This window comes from Oreochromis aureus, linkage group 23 (genome assembly GCF_013358895.1).
Source record: "Oreochromis aureus strain Israel breed Guangdong linkage group 23, ZZ_aureus, whole genome shotgun sequence".
NCBI lineage: Eukaryota > Metazoa > Chordata > Actinopteri > Cichliformes > Cichlidae > Oreochromis > Oreochromis aureus.
Window position 1 is genome coordinate 35329631 of NC_052963.1, and position 12924 is coordinate 35342554.

General features: G+C 45.5%; 1 protein-coding gene across 2 annotated transcripts in view; it reads left to right on the forward strand.

Annotated features, from left to right (window-relative positions):
• The first annotated feature begins 3282 nt into the window (after positions 1–3282).
• The window catches only part of sema6bb (sema domain, transmembrane domain (TM), and cytoplasmic domain, (semaphorin) 6Bb), a 128721-nt gene continuing 119079 nt past the window's right edge, over positions 3283–12924 (forward strand). The window contains exon 1 of one of the 2 annotated variants that reach the window (XM_039606955.1): positions 3283–3301. The gene's annotated coding sequence lies outside the window, so the exon portion shown is untranslated. Of the gene's footprint in view, positions 3302–4425; positions 5966–12924 lie in introns of those variants that run through there. The other variant, XM_031726777.2, reaches the window with a different exon arrangement.

Below are 12924 nucleotides of genomic sequence, written 5' to 3' on the forward strand. Positions count from 1 at the left end.
GGAACTTCTAGCAGACCTTAAAAAAAACATAATCTAAAAGATTTGTAGCCACAGTTGGAGAACGTAGGAGGAACCAGGTCACTGCGTACAACATGGAAAGCAGCAAAACAAAAGAATCTTACGACGACCAACAGGTAGTCTCAGTTAGGCTGCACAATTTCCTCACACTGTGTTTTATGACTTGCTTTTTGAATGCCCACGGCTGTCTCTCTGGGTCTCCCCTGTTTGTTTTGGAGAGCTTATTTCACCCCAGAGCCCCGACAGCGGGTCAGCTGCCACAGCGGAGGTGGTGAGGAAACGCGCAACGAGCCGGCTGACCCTGAAATATTTATGCTTCTTCAGTGTTGTGATTGTATGCGTTTTGACAGGGATGGCACATTACTGTGACCCCTTCCCAAACTAAAGGCCCGATGAGCTGCTGTCTGCTCTGACTCGGGGAGGTGAGGCAAAGCGCAGGATTCCACAAAACATCGATATTCCCAGCTTTTCTTTTTTTCCCTCTGCGAAAATAAAAGACACATCAGTATGTTTCGGTATTGATCCCATTCTTTTTCTGTCATTTTTTGAGGTGTTTTCTTTATCCCTTTCCACAGAATTCTGCAATAATATTGTCTTCAAACCTCTTGGCAGCAAAAATGTACTTTTCTTCTCTCTTCTCTATAAACTTTCTCATTTCCTCCACCTTATCACCGCCGTACTTCATCATTCAGGCTGACAGACTGATGGCTGCCTCTGCTGCCACGCTCATCTAGATTACTCCCAACTAATTTACACCAAGAGAATAAGTTTATTAACACTAGTCTATAAAACAGCATATTAAAAACAAATACAGAGATTATTAAAACTTATATATGATCATGTACCATTACAATTATTCTTATACTCAATGCAGAGCTGGCAAGTGGAATAAAATGGATAAAAATATGATTTAATATAAAGTGGTTGCTCATTTTGCATAGATTCATAAGCTGAGCAAACATCCTTCCATCGTTTATGAAGAAGACTTGTTGCTTTCGACAAAGGTTTCTTGTTCTAAACACTTTGCTTTTCTGTTTATATATCATGCTGAGAAAACTGAGCTCATTGCGTTGATGTTTTATATGATTTCATATGAATATAGACACAGTCTGACAGTGTGAATCATACTGCCAAGGTCATTTTCTGCATTCTGTTCAGTGCAGCATTATAAAACGGAACAAAGGGAAAATAAAAATGAAGAAATCGGGAATATTCTATGTTTTCCATTTGTATTTGGTGATTTTAAAGAGCTCCAGGTGTGAGTTGTCATTGTCACACAGATTCAGTTTGTCGTTTTTCATATGCTAAGTAACCAGTAACACATGGCTGCACTCCCAGTTAACTTCTTAAACCTCAGCTATCACTCAAGCAGGTCAAATACTGCAGTTTTCACTACAAGTCAAATCTAACTGGTTTGTTTGTCGCTTTAAATGATTCATAGTTTTTGCTTATTACTAATGAATTCCTCGGGATCTTGCACATGGAAGTGCAAAACCATAAAATTCACTGTCCAGACGTGATTCAGCGGAACAGTCTGAATGACTGCTCTAAGGTTACTGGGTCTGATCACATGAGCCCTGCATGTAATCTGTGCGTCTTTGTTCGCTAGTGTGTGAACCGTGTGACTACTTTGGTAAGACAGAAAATGGTCACCCTGGAGAATGAGGCTTCTTTCTTTTGCATTCACATTTCTGCTGAAAAAGAACTTAGCAGTCAAAAGCTCTCCCTGTGAAGAGTTCATCTAACTCTGGCATCAGCATATCCCCTCTTAGCTGCTTCTAACGCGCACACAGAAACACCCAAGGGGGGGGGGGGACTGTGCTGCCCTTCCCTTTTTCCCCATGTTGAAAGATTAAAAAGTGCATTCCCCATCAAAGGCTGTATTTTTTTCTCCTCCTCTTTTTTTTTTTGCAAAGCTTTCTGGCTTTCTCATGGCAGCTCTTCTTCTTTTTATCACGCTCAGGTCTACTGCCTGCCTGCTCTGACACACCAAGTGGGATGAAAGGAAGAGGATGAACAAAACGAATATTTCTTTATTTATTTATTGTCGGCACACAAACTTTGACAGGAGATGAAACGGTATGAGTTCTTTTGTTGAACATGGCTCAAAGTTTCTGTGTCCTGAATCATTTCTATGCAAAGTAGCTGGAAACAGAATAATAGGGCTAATCTGGGGATTTAAAAACAACAAGAGCAACAAAAAAAACTTCTTTTGGAGAGCTTTTTAATATTAGAGTAGTAGAACACCACTGCCAGCAGTAGTAGGAGGAAGTTTGTGAACGAGAGACATCATTAGATTTTCACGTTTCCCGTAGATTAGGAGAAGTTATGTTTGAAGGGGCCAGTGTTACATATCCATGAGCGAAAAAGGAAGTATGTAGGCCTAATGTTTGTGGTCTCCACAGTCTCCTGAAGAACATGAGTGCTTTGAAAAAGGCTGATCAAAGTCTGATGGGACTTTTCTGTGTCAATAATTCCATCAAGTTTAAGAAGATCTCCAACACCACTGGATGAAACGCAACCCCGGGCCACGACAGAGCCTCCTGCTGTGTGCTGTACCTCTGATGACGCTTCAGTGAACAGTACATGGATCAGCTGAAGGTCCAGATGCATCTCTCGGATACTGCGTCAGGTCTGTGCTGGATTCTTTTAGACCTACCGTTTCTTCTTTAGTCCAGTGCCCTCAACATTTTTAAGGACACACTGCACACCATGCTCAGATAAGCCAATTTTGGGGGGTTATAACTGTTTGAGAATCAGCCTCCACCTTTGGTGCAAAAAAGCTTTTTAATGCTGTCAGACTGTCTTTGAAATTTTGGGAGTTTCAACTAACGAAATGGGAACAAGTTATGTGTTTTTGTGACAGGCTGCTGCTAACAAAGAGCCTTAAGATACAATTTAAAACTGGTTCTTTGCTAAGTTGTCTGTTTCGTGTAGACACATATCAGAGTGCAGTGCATAACCTTTGAAAGACTTTAGGAAGCCTGGAGAACTATTGCTCAAGACAACTTTAAAAGATGACAAGAAAGTCTGACATCATATAAAAAAACTGTTCAGTTTATGTGGTCTGGGTTGTGCTGATACCAAGTAGCTTATGAAGGTTAATACAAGCAGTAGTTAGCACCGATGAACGTTATTCTGACATTTTATTGACTCGATGACTCTTCTTGTGTTAATATTCATTAAATCTGATTTTGCTGTAATTCCAGTATTCAAGTAAAAGCTGTCCAACTGCGATGTGGGTGGAGAATCAGGGTGAGGGCCCTGGCAGGGAATTAGCACTGTAAGTGTTTAATCACACACGTGCATATCCACATGCACTCTGAGGAGTGTACACAAGGACACGGGCATTTTAAATCCTTGTGGAATGAAGGTTTTTCCTCTATTTGACTCTGTGAAGTCACTTGGCCACTCATCTCAGGCACTCAAATTGCTGCACTGACTGCATGTTGTTGGTTCAGGTCCTTATAGACACATGAGACATGCTGGCTTGCAGGAGACAGGATGGAGGGAAAAAATTGGAGAGATTGAGGAGAACTCATCATTATTCCAGTGTTGGAAACCGTGTCTGCCTGAGTAATGATACCGCTGTCGAAGAGGTGTCCTCTGTTGTAACCGCAGTCAACCTGTGCAAAGACTTTCAGCAGCTCTCTTGTGGAGAACACAAACTTTCCTTCAAGTTTTAATTGCGGAAGCTACAAAGTCACAGACGGCATGGGATGATAAGGTAAGCAGGATAAATAATGTTAATAAGTATTACAGTGCTGGGGCAAGCAAATTCTGGCTGTGCAAATGACGATAAGAAAAACCAAAAAACCAAACAAGCAAAGCAAAGTCCTACAATAATGTGAAAGTCACAGAACACAAGTGGATTTAGAAAAGGGATAAATTCATGTTGCAGCAACATCCCAGGTTACTGCTGCTAAAAAACTAGTATTGCTTATGTAAAGTAACAGAGATGATGAAATCTTTATTACAGTGAGGATTTATCTTAATCTGAATGATACGCAGCCATAGCTATTTGACTATCTCCCTCATAGGAGAGGCTGAGCTGTGTGATCAGCAGCTTGTATGAAGGCTGTCAGAGCACTTGCAGTAGATTTATTAAGATGCTAAAGAGAGTGAGCTACACACATGAGCCTTCAAGCCTGCAAAAGTCATTATTTCAGCAATTAATTATTCATGAATGAAAGCTTAAAAGTAGCTTTGGCTCCAAGCAATTTCACTGAAAGGTCCAGTAGGTTTTAACTCCTTTAACTTAACACAGCAACAGCACTGCCGGCTCTCACCGCTCCCTTTCAAAGTCCTGCTTGTTTATATCAGTGTCACTTGAACAAACACAACTGGTTACACATTCATTTCAAACACAAACCCCAAATTGTGCTGAGCAACAATTAGATTTGACTGGAGGCTTATTGAGATTTAATGAGACTAAATTATTCCTCTATTGTGTTAATTTAGGCTCAGTGAGAAGATGCAAATACAGAAAGAGCTTAAACTAGAGCATGGAAACTGTTCAAAGTTGCTGAATGCTTTTATGGAATTACAGTGAGCAGCACTTTTACGAATTGTTATTAAAATTGTTTCCACTTGAAAATGTTAGAAAACAACTTTCTTTTCATAGGGGATGATTTCATTTTTGCATTTTAATGACTTTCAGCTGTTTGTTTCGAGGTTTAAATGTGGTAAATTTCACGCATGTTGGGAATAGATGACACTGGAACACTGTGTGATCAACATGCATCCTCGGGTAGGCTATTTGGATCTGCTTTATTGCGCCCTGGAAGCCTCTTTCAGGTACTTTCCACACTGCTTCACAGAGAGGAGAGCAATAAATGCTCATCTTTATCAGGAAACGGCTTTGAATCGGCCTCGTTGTTTCATCTTAACGTCAGCACAGTAAGCGGAACCGTGAGGAACTTCACCAAACCTTCTGTTGTTTGTGTTTCAGAATAAAGGTCTCTTGGAGTAAAGAACGGCGGGCTCTGTCAGGTGCGTGCCTCAGGTTGAGTTTGAACTCGTGCCTAGCGCCACTAATCAGTCATCACTTTGCCACCGTGAAACCGAGTCAACACTGAGCTGACTGTAGGAGCGCGCATGCCCCAAACAGCTGCCTGACTTTGATGTTCGGAGGCTTTGGGCTTGCCTCACCGTTTAAGCCCAATTAGTCATTAATCAATTCCATTCCAGTCGCTGCATGATTCTGCTTCAGGTTTTGGCTCTAACAGGCTCAGTGCCGGAGATGCTGTAGCTCACACTGCCGCTAGAAGAAACGCCGAGGTCCTCCGACTCCACCGGAGCTCCAGAGTGCCGCTCACGGAGCGGAACTGTTCGCGATCAGCGGATGAATGGGACTTTGCGCTGGACCCCGAGCCCGGCTTTGCGCGAAGGTGTGGCGCACAGGCGGTGAGGAGAAGTCCTTTCTTTCTCTAACAGGCGCGGACGAGAGCGCACTGCTGTGAGGACGCGAGGCTGAGAGCGGCAGATGTCAGTCCCAAACGCCGCAGCTGCTGTGCCGGATGCCCGTTGTCGCTTTCTCCTGTTCGTCACCCACTGCTCCCAGCGCGTCCACGTCCCTCGGGGGGAGATCTCGGACGGCTGTGAGGGAGTGCTGCTGCAGACACTAACGGGGAATGCCATGTGTCGCCGCGCGACATAGGAGCTCTTTGTGGGCTGTTCTGCACCGTGGACAGGTGGTGCCCCTTGTGTGTGTGTCCGTGTGTGCGCTCACACTAGCAGGGGGTTCGGACAGTTGTCTGGGGGATGTCAGGCCAGCGTACGAGATCAGCGTTTGCCAGAGACAGGTGCGGCAGGGAGGAGTAGTTTCCAAAGCCCTCCACCGGATCTGGTAACGCAGTAACGAGCTCGCTCTCGGATATTTTGTACCCAGTGAGGAGACACAACGGACTCGCGCTGCTTTCACACTTCTTTCCCCTGATAGTGAGAGGTAAGTGGACCGAGCTGTCCGGTGTGGAGGTGAGGTGTGGTGCGCTTTTGTGGCTCTGTCGCGCTTTGACGCTTTTCGGGGAAAAAATGATTATAGGAAGAAATGTAGTCATCAGAACCGAGCCGACCCACAGCACCGGGCTAACCTGGTGTCTGTGCATCAGCGCTACAGTCGCGCTCACTGTACAAATATCATACTGCGTAGCTTGCAGCTACGCACAAAACAGGCGGATTTCTGCTGCCCGCAGCCCGAAGGCGCTTCACCTTCCATCCATCGGTGTGGTATGGATTTTCATCGTTAAGGTTTGACTAATTGCATCGTGATGAGGTGTCAGTGCAGCTCAGTCAAACAGGTTCTCCCGGAGGGTTCATTGTGAATTCTTGATTTATCCTCTTTGACTCTGGCGTAAGGCTCAACTACAAAACATAATTTCCAAACCCAGAGTTGCAGAACAGTGGACGCACAGTGAGCCCGATTGGTCAGACGGACCCTCTCTGTGAACTGGTTTGTTTGTGCAGTGAGTGGGATTTGTGTGATTGCATGTTATCTGCTGCTGGTCTGTTCTGAAGTCCTACCCGCTGGGCCCCTAATGTCCACCACTCCTGCCTTCAGGCTCTGTCATCTCACCCCCCCTCTCCCTCTGCAGTAGCTGCTGTCTTTACAGTACATTGGGCTAGTTGGCTGGATAGTATCAGAATCACATTTTTGCTTTTGTGCAGGGACCACTACTTCTCAGTAGCTGGCTCCTGGTATCTTGAAGTTCTCCCATTTGGGGGCAGTGTTTTTGTTGCGGTCCCTGTTTCAAATTCAAATTGCTTTTCAGCTGCCTTTTGTCCAAAGCTGAGGTTTGTGGACTGGAAAGTGCAGTCCCCGAGGGTCGAGGCATTCCTATAATAAGCACTGGTGTAAGTGAGGGGAGAGAAGAATAAGAGAGACATCTTGAAAGAGTGAGACAGTGCCCCCGGACCAGTGTGAGGGTAGGCACAGCTAAGAGAATACCAGCACCTCCACTAACCTTTCTGTCGCTACCTTGTCAATCAGCCTTCGAGGACAAGAGCCTCTTTAATTCCTCTTCCTCGAGTCCGGGCTGTCACCCACTCTGACAGCCAGGGCTCGGGAGTGCTGCCGCAGGATGCACACAGTTCCTCTGTCCCTGCTGCTCACATCCTGCTGCACCAGTCTGTGTTTCAGACCTTTCTTAAGGAAGATACAAGTTCGTGGTGAAAAGGACGCAGAGATGATCGTGAACTGGAAACCTTCTAATGTGCCGAGGCATCTTTGACGTGACAGAGTGGGAGCTGTCCTCTTTTTCTCAAGTGCTGACATCCCTTTTAAGGCCCATCACACCATCAGTAATTACAAGACAAATGCTATCACAGGAAATTAATAAACAGGCGGCAGAGGAAATACCGCTGTGATAGGATCTGTAATGGATACAGGTTTTATTTGTTTGGAAGCCATGGACCAAACACCCTGTGAGAGTTTAGGAGAGAAGCATTGTGACATGTTTATGGAAAAACTGATCAAAATTTAGGTTGTGAACAAGATTAAGGAATGAAAATTATTAAGAGACAGACATTAGAGCTTCCGACAGATAAGACTAATTTAACCGTAAGCATTACTGAAAAAGAAATTAGACTGAACTCTTTAACAGCTTCACAAAAGTGACTTTTGATGGGATTCATAATGAGCTACCTGAGCAGAGCTGAATCCGAGGAGTTTGTGCATGCAGGGAAGGGGGGATAAATGCTTCCTCACTCAGTATATAAATAACTAGACAGTAGGAAGCATTGCTCCTTCCAAGAGAAATGACTCAGTGGGGGACAAGATAGCACAAAGAATTATAAAAGGCAAACATAAGGAAAGCGATTGAAGAAACGGTGTGCCTGATGTTGGAGCTGATGTCCTGAGCACTAAAAGTGATTAGTGGAAAAACCCCAACAGAAGAAAAAGCAGTAGATCCGAGTTAGAGCCAAACATAGGAGGATTTTTTTTGTCAATGGAGAACTCAGATAACAAGGCTAAATGAAACGAGGCAGGGGGTTAGACTGTTCCAAGGTCCCAGTGCTGATGTCAGTTTTTGGCGGCGTTTTCTCCTCGAAGCTTAACAAACCGCTCACTGGAGCTTGGCTAATCCTTGGCTAGCAGTGCCCAGTGATTTATTATAAAGTTAGCTAATTTAGGGAGTTCTGCAATATCCCACCATGCACGCATGCCCTCGACAGATCCCCCGCTGTCTGGAGTCGGAATTGCAATTTAGTTATGGGAATTGTTTGTGTGTGTGTGTGCAGGTCAAAGAGGGAGGCAGAATGAGAGTTTGTCTATGTCTGTCAAAGAGAAACACAAGGACCAGTGTTCTTCATATTGTGTCTGCCTTCCTGTGTATGGACTTTGTGAGAGCATGTGTGTGAGTCAGTGTGTCTGAGCCCTATACAAGTGTGATTCAGCACTGTCCAGCCTGGATTGAATGGGTGCCCTGTTTGCGTCTCATTTCTGACACCAACAGCCGCTCTGCACCCCTTGCTTCGGGGCAAGTGTTGCACCCTGTGTGCTAAAATAACAGGTGCCTTTATGCAGTGACTTAATCCTTCTTCTGCACCTTCCTCCAGCACCCCGCCGGGGGGTTACGTCACCTGTGATACTGGGTCTGCTCCAGCATAGAAATCAAAAACATAGATTAGTCAAACCGTTGTTTTCCAGATTGGCTGAGGAAAATGTTACGGCATTAAGTATTACCTCATCAAGGTTTTATTTTTACATTCATTACATCTGACTGCAGAATATACTGGTCAAAAGAAATTTGTAGAAACCTGAAATCTGTGATTAGAAACTAGGATTTGAAAAGCCTTCTTAGACCTCCTTACTGCCGGGGTTTCTTCTTGTTCTTCTGCATCTATTATCTGTTCTTTAAAGGGCACAGATGATTATCCGTGTGCATCATCATGATGAGGGCTACCTGTAAAAAAACACCAAGCCATTTTTCTCGAATGATATTGATAACCAGTTCCAGGCATTGCCCTCTCTCAGATAGTACAGACCTGCAGTGATACTGGGAATACTCCGGTTGGTTAGACAGTGGGGCTGTTTTCTGATGTGAGCTTTCATAAACTGAATAAATAACCCAGATCGTGTCATCAGGTTTGTTTGGGCTGTCATACATCTTCTTGGGTTTTTGCCAGCCTAGCAGAACTATTCGAAGCATCCTTCGAGGGAGCAAAGCCTTCACCACCTACATCAATCTAGTGTGAGACTGACAGATGAAATAAGACGAAATACTATTGAGCTGCGCGGTCCGGGGGGCTCATGCTAAACCCGGCACCCAGGTCTCTTTTTCTTCTTCCTTTCTCTTCAGAGTAACCCCCCCTCATTACCTCTCTTCTCCCCCCTCCTCCCCCTCTCGCTCTTAAGTCTCCTTTGGACCTTGATGTCAAGGCCTCTCAGGCAGTGTGGTCTCTGTCTGCAGGCTGTCAGGGCAGGGACACTGCCCACTGGGACCCTGAATGGGACAAATTGACCGTAACAATGTTCCCACTTAGCATGTGGAGCTGGAGAAAGAGAAGGTGAAAAGAAGGGACTGATGATTGAGGGGCAGGCCAGCCAGACCGGGGAGGGAGAAAGTGGGGGTGCAGGCAGGAGGTGTATGAATTGAAAACTTATATTTAATCACGCTGCTCGTATTTTGAAAATCCTGTCATCTCAAATTCTCCCTCCTGCACACACACACACACACACACACACACACACACACACACACACACACACACACACACACACACACAGATATTGCTTTGCTTGTTGTTATTTGCCCAAGGCTACTGCTGGGGTTGCCATAGCAGCAGGATAAACACGTCTGCTTGTGACCCTGCGAGCCCTCACACACACACACACACACCTCATTCTCAGTGCCCAGCTGCCTTTCATGGGTGGGGGGTTTGTCAAGGCTGGCAGTTTGATCTGCACTAAGGTGTTACCACTGCCTCACAAAGGGTCAAGGATCATCCAGCCCCCCCATTAAAATGCAATAAGGCCCACAGCCCAATGGGACCACCTCCACCATTTAATCACACACCGCTGCTCCCTCATCATCTGCTCTCTCCCTTTTATCTTTTAATCACTTGTTTTTCCAGCCCTGTCTTCCTTTCGCTCTCATCTCTCCGTCTTCATGTCTCTTATGCATCCAGTGCAAATAAGCCGAGGCAGCCAGAGTAGATGAGTGTTCAAAGAAGTGAAGCTCGATAGAGTCAATAATAAGCGGTTTTTCAGTGTTCTTTGAAAAGTCTGCCTCGTATAGCCGCTCTCATCGGCAGCCGTGAGCCAGTTTCTCCTCAGAATTTGTAAAGTCTTAATTTCAGGATTTTTTCCGTGCCCTTTAGCTGTGACAGAATGTCCCCGAGAAGAAGTCGGAGTGGGATCGTGTTGTGTAAGCCTGAGGTTGTGCAGTGTGGCAGCGACAAAGAATGCAGCAGCTATCACTATAGGCCAAGTGCTGCTGAATGAAGATGCTTCCCATTGCAAAGCTGCCATCCCATACAGGCTTATTGTATCTCCAAAGGGAGTGTGTGTGTGTGTGTGTGTGTGTGTGTTTTCCTGTTTGTGAATAAGGTACGAGCTGCAGATTCTTCCATTATCTGCAACAGTGAGAAAGAGACACTGTCACATGTAAACTGTAAACCAAACCAGGAACGATCCAGGACTGAAAGACAAGGCAGACAGACGAGATGAAGACAGACACCGGTGTTTACTTCCTCGATGCAAATAAACAACTTGTGTGTGTGTGTGTGTGTGTGTGAGCTCAATGTTTTCCACAGCCTTTTTGCTTGTCATTAGGACTTGTTCACATAGCTGTTCTGACACACACTCACAAACATGTCGGGAATTCATATCTTGTGGGGACATCTAATTAACATAATGCTTTCCCTAGCCCCTTATCCTAACCCTGAAAAATGAATACCTAACCCTAAACCTAACCATAACCCAATTGTAACCCTGTCACTAAAACTACACTTTGAGTCTCAAAAATGCCTTCAAACTTGTGGGGACCATGATTTTGGTCCCCATAAGTATAGTAAACTTCCAATTTTTGGTCCCCACAAAGACATGAATACACACTCTTTGGGTCACTCTCACACTCCTGACGTCTCTGTGTCAACAGAGCCTCCTTTTTTTTTTAACAAGAGAAGAAACTAATGAGGGTCTCTGGTCCCAAATACAACACGACCAGCAGACTGAGACTCACACTCAGAAACGAGCCTCCACAGGCCCAAAGCAAAGAGCACCACATTCAGTGCCAGCAGCAACGCCGCAATTATATTATTTTTCTTCTCTGACGTGATAAAAATAGCAACACTTATTTCTATAATAGCATTCACAGACACATGTTGTACACCTCCCTGGCTAGATCTCCCTTGTTAGGTTGCTATGATAACGAAGCACATAACTAATAAGGCACAGTTTAACAACTGTGCGGTTGCAGACACGGTGAAGAGGATGCCGGTCACACACATCCTGAATCATTTCCCGCATCGGCACAGCGTGAATCTGAAAAAAGCGTGCCCTGCGGGCCGGGCTGGTATTATCCCGCTGCTGTTTTATGGCTGATTCATTTCTTTGGGGAACTTCCAGCCCAAATGGCTTTATCTGGTTGTTTTATGGCTGCGGAGGAAGAGCAAAAATAAAATCAGAGTGTTCTCACGTCGGCATTGTCTGAGTCTGCTGCTGACAGAGTTGTTTACGGCTATTGTTGCTGCAGTTTTTTTTTTGCTTGTGTTGCTCCGGTCTCTCCAGCGCCGTGGTTTTAAGTTTCTGACTGTACTCTTTAAAAAAACAAAAAAAGTTAATGTCTCGTTGTGCTGCCAAGCTGCCACTTGTTTTGTGCTTTGAGGTAATTAACAGCTTAATGTGTTCAGTGACCTGAGGGAATCAGTCATGCTGAAAAAACAAAAAGAAAACTATGGCTCGCTGGCACCGGGCGGAGGGCAGTTGGCGAGGTGCAGGGGACGGAGCAGAGACTGTGACCTGCTGTCTCTCCTCGCTCGGTAATGGTGAAATGAAGAGAGAGTGGGGAGTGAGTGAGGCAGGGCAGGGTATGGTTTATGGATGGAGCTGCACTGCAAGGTATGTGGGGAAGCTGGGGAGGTGGAAAACAGTTGAAGGGTCTTGAGAGGAGGCTTGTTCAGCCTGTGTTGCTCTTGGAAAGTGGAGGCAAAGTGGGTCCTTCAACATACTTGCCTAAATTAATGGCTCAGAAGCACCAATTAATGTACAGCCTCGCTGTGGGTCTCTGCTGTGCTGAATCAAAGAGGTCTTGCTGTGCGGTGCGTCTGCTCGTCTCCCAACCGTCATGCATGTGTGCACGCGCTCACAAACACCCCCACGCAGTGGAGATTTTGGCCAAGGAAGTCGATCCAATGAGGGAGAGATGAGATGAAAGTTTCACACAGCGCTAACAAAGCTGAATGTCAAGGTTAAAGAACAAAAAGGATGATGATTTGGGGCTTTGTTAATAAGTGCTGAAAAGATCAAGGCAAGGTCGAGTTGGATGTCTCGGATGAGAAGAGCTGAAATAAGGAGTGGAGGCGGGAGGAGGACAGAAATCGCAGAATCAGACTGGGACCCATCTGGAGGCAACAGGTCTGATGACAGCAGGCGGGTCCTCGATCCAAGCGTCCCAGCCGTGTGAGACAGCCAGGACGAGAGCCAGGGTCTCCCCTCGTCCAAGACCCCCGGAGACTCGGCCCGTCCACCGGCAATCTGTCCCCTGGTACTTAACCACTTGAGCGTGACAGAGAGGCATGTTTGTTATGATGGGTTATGGATTACAATTGTTCCAGCTGAAAGTGGATGGTTGATTACACGGTATTAGCCACCGCTGTCAGAGACGAGTGGATTCTGTGGGGATGGTAGACGGTCTGTATACCGAGGAGTTATGTGGAAAATGATTTATGGATTTAAGCTTTTTC